General features: G+C 37.5%; 1 pseudogene; it reads left to right on the forward strand.

Annotated features, from left to right (window-relative positions):
- The first annotated feature begins 3446 nt into the window (after positions 1-3446).
- LOC148216264 (olfactory receptor 13H1-like) lies at positions 3447-4386 on the forward strand (annotated as a pseudogene).
- Positions 4387-6058: the final 1672 nt, after the last annotated feature.

The raw sequence follows: 6058 nt of genomic DNA on the forward strand, positions 1-6058 counted from the left end.
GGATAATTATGTTAAATTTAAACGACAGATTGCAATAGATCTGACAAAATGGGAGAATTTACAATTATCAATGATTGGGAGAATATCCACTATTAAGATGAATATATTGCCTAGGATGTTATATTTATTCCAGACAATTCCAATTCGTTTAGGGAAAGAGTTTTTTGATGATTTAAATAAAATTGTATTGAAATACATCTGGCAGGGTAAAAAGGCAAGAATAAAGCTTAAATTACTACAAGATGCAAGAGTAAGAGGTGGGTTTGCCTTGCCTAACTGGGAATTATACTACCAGGTGACAAATCTGATGTGGGTAAAGGACTGGATAACTTTAAGAAATAATAGACTATTGACCTTAGAGGGACATGACCTGTTGTTGGGCTGGCATGCTTTCTTATGGTATAAGGGAACGAAACACAGGGCTACTTTAGAAGGCACTATATTCGAGAGGCATTGTTTTTAAACTGGGAGAAGACAAGAAGACAATATTATTTAAAAGTTCCACGATGGATATCCACTATTGAAGCCTTTTCTTATTCAATAACATATAAAAAGGAACAAACAGTTAGATATACTGAGATATTGAATGAAAAGGGTGAACTTAAAACTATGCAAGCGTTGGAAGAACAAGGTATAAAAATGAACTGGTTCTCATATTTGCAAATACAATCTAGATTCGATAAAGATTTTAAAGCAGAAGGTATTTATGATGAGCTGACTGTTTTAGACAAAATTTTGATGGGTACTGATGAAAAGGTGATTAAAAAACTTTATGGACATTTACTAGAATTTAAGATGGAGGAAGAACAGGTTAAAGATACAATGATCGCATGGGGGAAAAATTTTGGATACGGAATTGATTTAGAGAAGTGGCAAAAATTATGGTCTCAAAACTATAAAATGACAATGTCAACTGCATATAAAGAAAACTTGTATAAGAAGTTTTACAGGTGGCATTTACCTCCAGCAAGGATTGCGAGAATGTACAAGAACAAGTCTGATAAATGTTGGAAGTGTCATCAGAAGCCCGGTACATACTACCATATGTGGTGGACATGCCCAGAAGCTAAAAGATATTGGATTAAAATCCACACATGGTTGGAAAAAATGATAAAACAACATATAGACTTTAAACCAGAGACATTCCTATTAGGAATTATACCTGAAACATATAGTAAAGAACTGAAATATTTGATTGTAAATGTTCTGACAGCGGCTAGAATTGTATTTGCTAAAAATTGGAAAAATGAAAAAGTACCTATGCAGGAGGAAGTCATTAAGAAAATTATGGAATGTGCAGAGATGAGTAAATTAACATTTGAAATTAGAGAGCAAGAAGATAAACAATTCTATATGATATGGGATTTGTTTTATCAATGGTTGGATGAAAAGATATAGTAATGTAATAGATCAGCAAATTATATAATAGAAACTTGACAAACTGATATAAATTATTATATATATATATATATATATATATATATATATATATATATAATCAATGGATAAAAATGATATAAATCCTATTATGAAAGCTGGTGTTATAGACTAGTAACAAATGAATAATAATTGATAATTGATAAATATATAAATATGTGTTGGATAGATGACATGAGATTCTATATAAATGATGAGTGAAGATTATGAAAGGATGGCACAAATGATTGGTAACTGGCTGACACACGGTTTAAAATGGAAGATGGTTTTTTTAATGCTTTTTATGTTATTGTTTGTTTGTGTTTGTTGTAAAAAATAAAAAATTTATTAAAAAAAAAAGAGTACTGGGTACGCAAAACGTTACAGATAAAAAGAGATATATAGAGGGTAATTCAAGTGGGTAAGCAATTCTCTGTTTGTATCTATAAAAAACGATAGTTGACTGAGACCTGGATCTAGAGACAAGATTTTGAAGCCATGTTTTTAGATGCAGCTGTGCCTGGTGACAATCATATGCAGTTGCTGTGAAGTGAGCTCAACTTGTAGATGGCAAACTCTATCATATATGCTCTCTGTGTGTGTGTGCATATCTACCAGCACAGGAGGACTGTATCATTTGAAATTATGGGAATTTGCTTCTTTTCTGCCACTAAATGAGAATAAAGAACCTGAGACAGAAATAGGGGGAATGAGTTTTAAATTATCCATCTGAACTAAGGAGACTACTTGGAGGCTAATTAAAAAAAGGAAAGAAAAGAAAAGGGATAGAAAAAGGATGTTGAGATGCAAATTTTAATTAAAGGGAAGGCAAAAAATGGAATGAGAATGGAACTGCAGCTGTAATGAACTGTATTGTCTCCTGCGTCTTCCAATGCCTGTCTTTCTGAAAAAGCTGGACTCCTTGCTAGAATCACTTCTCTCTTTATCTTCTGTTCCAAGGATGGTTTTCTTTTCATGACATTTAGTCCTGAATAAACCTCCACTCTCCATCTCCATCTTGGAGATGAGGGAAAGGACAACCCAGGAAGGAGACCAAGAATGTGCTTTATAACCTCCCTTTTGGAAATCTAGTATTGCACAAATGTTCTGGACAGTTCAAGAACGGACTGCCTAGTATGTGTGGCTTTTCCAGTAAAAGCATTGCCCTGTTTTCTATTCTGAATACTGTGGAAACATAATTTCCTGCAATCTGTTCTACCCTCCCAAAGAATTAACCGGTAGCATGAAGTGAAATGATGATAATCGTTTAATTAACAATTTTCTCAAAGTAGTATTATAAGAAAATAAAAAAATCAATGCACTGTTTGTAACATGACAAAGCACAGTAAATGAAGGCTAAGGCTGATGCCTTAAGAGAGGGGCCTCAAGTTCAGTAATAACACTGTGCCCTGCAACAAATTGGACTTGCTTATGATTTATTCTGCGTGCCACCCCTTTTCTTTGCTCTTTCAGACCCAAAGAGGAAAGGATGGTGTCCTGGAGACCAGCATCGGTCCCACTTTGCGTTGTGCATTAACTGAATGTTACTGCATTGTTTCTTATGAATTAACTCAGGACGTTTTGGTTCCATTTTAGTAACTGGCAGATGAGGGGTTCTCCTGACCTAGTGGGGGTGGGAATGGACCTACGGCCTCCAGCTTGCTGCTTTCATTATTTTTGGAAAGAGACTTCTCCAGCTTCAATCGGGGATTGAATTTGGACACCTAGCGAAGACAGAATGTAGCTTAGTTAGTTTTGGCTTAGCATTTATGCAATCACTGCAGTTTGCAAACATATTTATTATTTAATGCAGTGTGTGAATCCACCCATGTGGGAATCCAGCCAATATATTCAACAAGTCATGGGTAAAACAAATTCTCTCTTAGCATAATGTGCAAAGCAGTCTTCGTACAGATGTGATTTTCCTTTTTCTGTGTAACTTTGGCAATATAAACATTTAAGGTGAAAACGTTGCATCTCTCACTAAAGTAATCAGTAATCATACTATTCTTTCTTTCCTGCAGGAGGGAATGGGAGAGAACATGATACGAACTTCCAATGAATCACTGGTGATCGAGTTCATCTTAATTGGATTATCAGAATATCCCAGAGCTCGGATTATTCTCTTTTGCTTCCTCTTGGTGGTGTATCTCGTTAGCTTTCTTGGGAATGGACTCATCGTGTTGAGCATTGCGGACCCACAGCTTCATACCCCCATGTATTTCTTCATTTGTCTTTTCCACCTTAGACTTTATTCTTACCAATAATCTACTTCCTGAGTTTTTGGTCAACTGCTTCATCTACAGGCCCACAATTTCTTTCTCCAGATGTTTGACCCAAATGTACCTTGGTGTATTTCTCGTAACAGAGTGCGTTGTCTTGGCTATCATGGCATATGATCGCTTGGCAGCTATATGCCAGCCTTTATACTACATGTAGATCATGAGTTGGAGATTATGCATTTATCTGGTAGCCACATCAGCGGCCCTTGCCTTGATGATGACCCTGATCAATGTGCTCTTGCAACCCACTGACTTCTGTGGCCATTGCATCATCAACCATTTTACATGTGAGCTGCAATCTTTACTCAAACTGGCTTGCTCCAACACAGTCATCAGTGAGCTCTTTATGCATGTTTCCAGCCTCTTTCTGCTAATCCCTCCCTTTGGCTTCATAGTTGTGACATATGGTCATATGGGCCTGGCTATACTGTGTATAAGCTCTACTCTTCGGCGCAGAAAAGCCTTCTCTACCTGTAGTTCTCACCTTGCTGTGGTCAGTGTCTTTTATGGAACAATCATGATCATGTACTTGAGACCAGAAGGGAAATCCGTTTCTGAACAGGACAAGGTCATCTCCTTAACATATGGAGTTCTGACCCCCATGCTCAATCCTCTGATCTACAGCCTGAGGAACAAGGATGTCAAGGGGGCTTTTTGGAAGCTGTTTTAAAGAAAAATGTCAATGTAATGTACAGATGTACTTACCATGTGCCATGTAGGTCCATTGTAGCTTCTGCAAAAGGTATGTTAACATTTTTATTGTTGTTGTTATTATTATTAGTTATATTAACATTATGTTAATTCTTACAATAGATGCAGAGTATGAGCTCAGTCAGGGAATAAACAATCTTGACCTGGAAATTCTCATAGATGTCAAGGAATAGCTCAGACTCATTTTGTCAAGAGGTTTTGTTGATGCTTCTTTACACACATGTACCCATTAAAGTTGTTTTACAGGTTTTAGGTGGCATTAACTTGTGGTATTATTTTGATATAGTCTCCCTATATCAAATTACCTCCAAGATACTTCCTGGATTTTTATAACCACAATACTAGCCCTGAAGTGCACCAGATGCTGACCTGTAACTTTCAGGGAGGCAACAATGTTAAAGCTAGGAGGAGAAATAAAGGTATAATTAGATGATACATTTATTTGATTAGATCAGGTCATTCCTTCGCAATGTTACTTGTTGTGGTCTCTAAACCAAGACAGAATCTTCCTAACTTGAATCCAAAATTATTTCCCAAAGGGAGTTAATCCATCAGGACTCATTTACCTCCCTGCAGGAGGATCCTGTGGGGTGCCTCTTCCTAATATGTATTATATGCATTATTTGATAGCATCTTCTAACAATATTTGCACATCGCATTGCATTTGCAGACATTATTAGAAAGTCAAAGGAAATCTCACATGCAACTTCCATGGAAAAAGAGGGCAGTTATTACTTCTCCTGTAGGGGTGTGAGGGTCCTTTTGCACTCCTCTGGGTTACAGCCCTCTTGTGGAAAGGGGGAGAAAATAGGTTCCTGGTAACTACTGGACCATTGGTCAAAAGAGAAAGTATGAGTTGGAAAGCACATGGAAATAGTCAGAGCACCCTTAAAACAAGAGGGCCCCCTACGAAGCTGGAGGGGGTCACCGCACTCTAACCCACCCATCTGCATACTTCTCACCGTCTCCTCACACATACTCAATTTGCCTCCCAAACACTCAAAAGGTGGTTTACTTTGATCGTGACCAAGATCGCTGGGATTTGGATTATGATTTTTTTTTCCCCCTGAGTCTCTTGTGGATGACCTATTATAAAAAAATTATGTGAACAACCTTTAAGGAAAGCAGAATACTTCTCAGGAAAGGAAAGAAAAGAGAGAGAGAAAGACCCCATTGCATCAGTGTGCATGGCAGATGTTAACAAGATGTGAAATAACAAAAGCTGTACGGGATGGGCAAAGATTTAAACATTAAAAACTGCACAGGATGCAACATGAAAACAATTTTTTTCTTGTAAGGAGGTGAGTGTAACTACTATGATTCCCGGTAAGGTGACTCATAGTTTTAATATTACTAATAATATTAGCCAAGAAAACAAACAAGAGATCCTCAAACAAATCAACTCAGAGTTTTCACTCGAGACACAAATGACCAGGCTCAGATTGTCCTACTCTGAACACATTATCTGAAGACCTAGCCCTCTGGAGAAGGCTCTAATACGGGGAAAGGTGGAAGGGAAAAGACAAAGAGGACAAGGTGGATGGACTCGGTTGCCGTGGCGATGAGTGCACCATTGGAAGACCTGAAAGGCCAGGTTAAGGATAGAGCGTCATGGAGAAAATCTACCTATGTGGTCCTTAGGAGTCGAA

Source organism: Python bivittatus, unplaced genomic scaffold, assembly GCF_059951505.1.
Source record: "Python bivittatus isolate LINGU-HERP-01145 unplaced genomic scaffold, Pbiv_v1 ctg000220_np1212, whole genome shotgun sequence".
NCBI lineage: Eukaryota > Metazoa > Chordata > Lepidosauria > Squamata > Pythonidae > Python > Python bivittatus.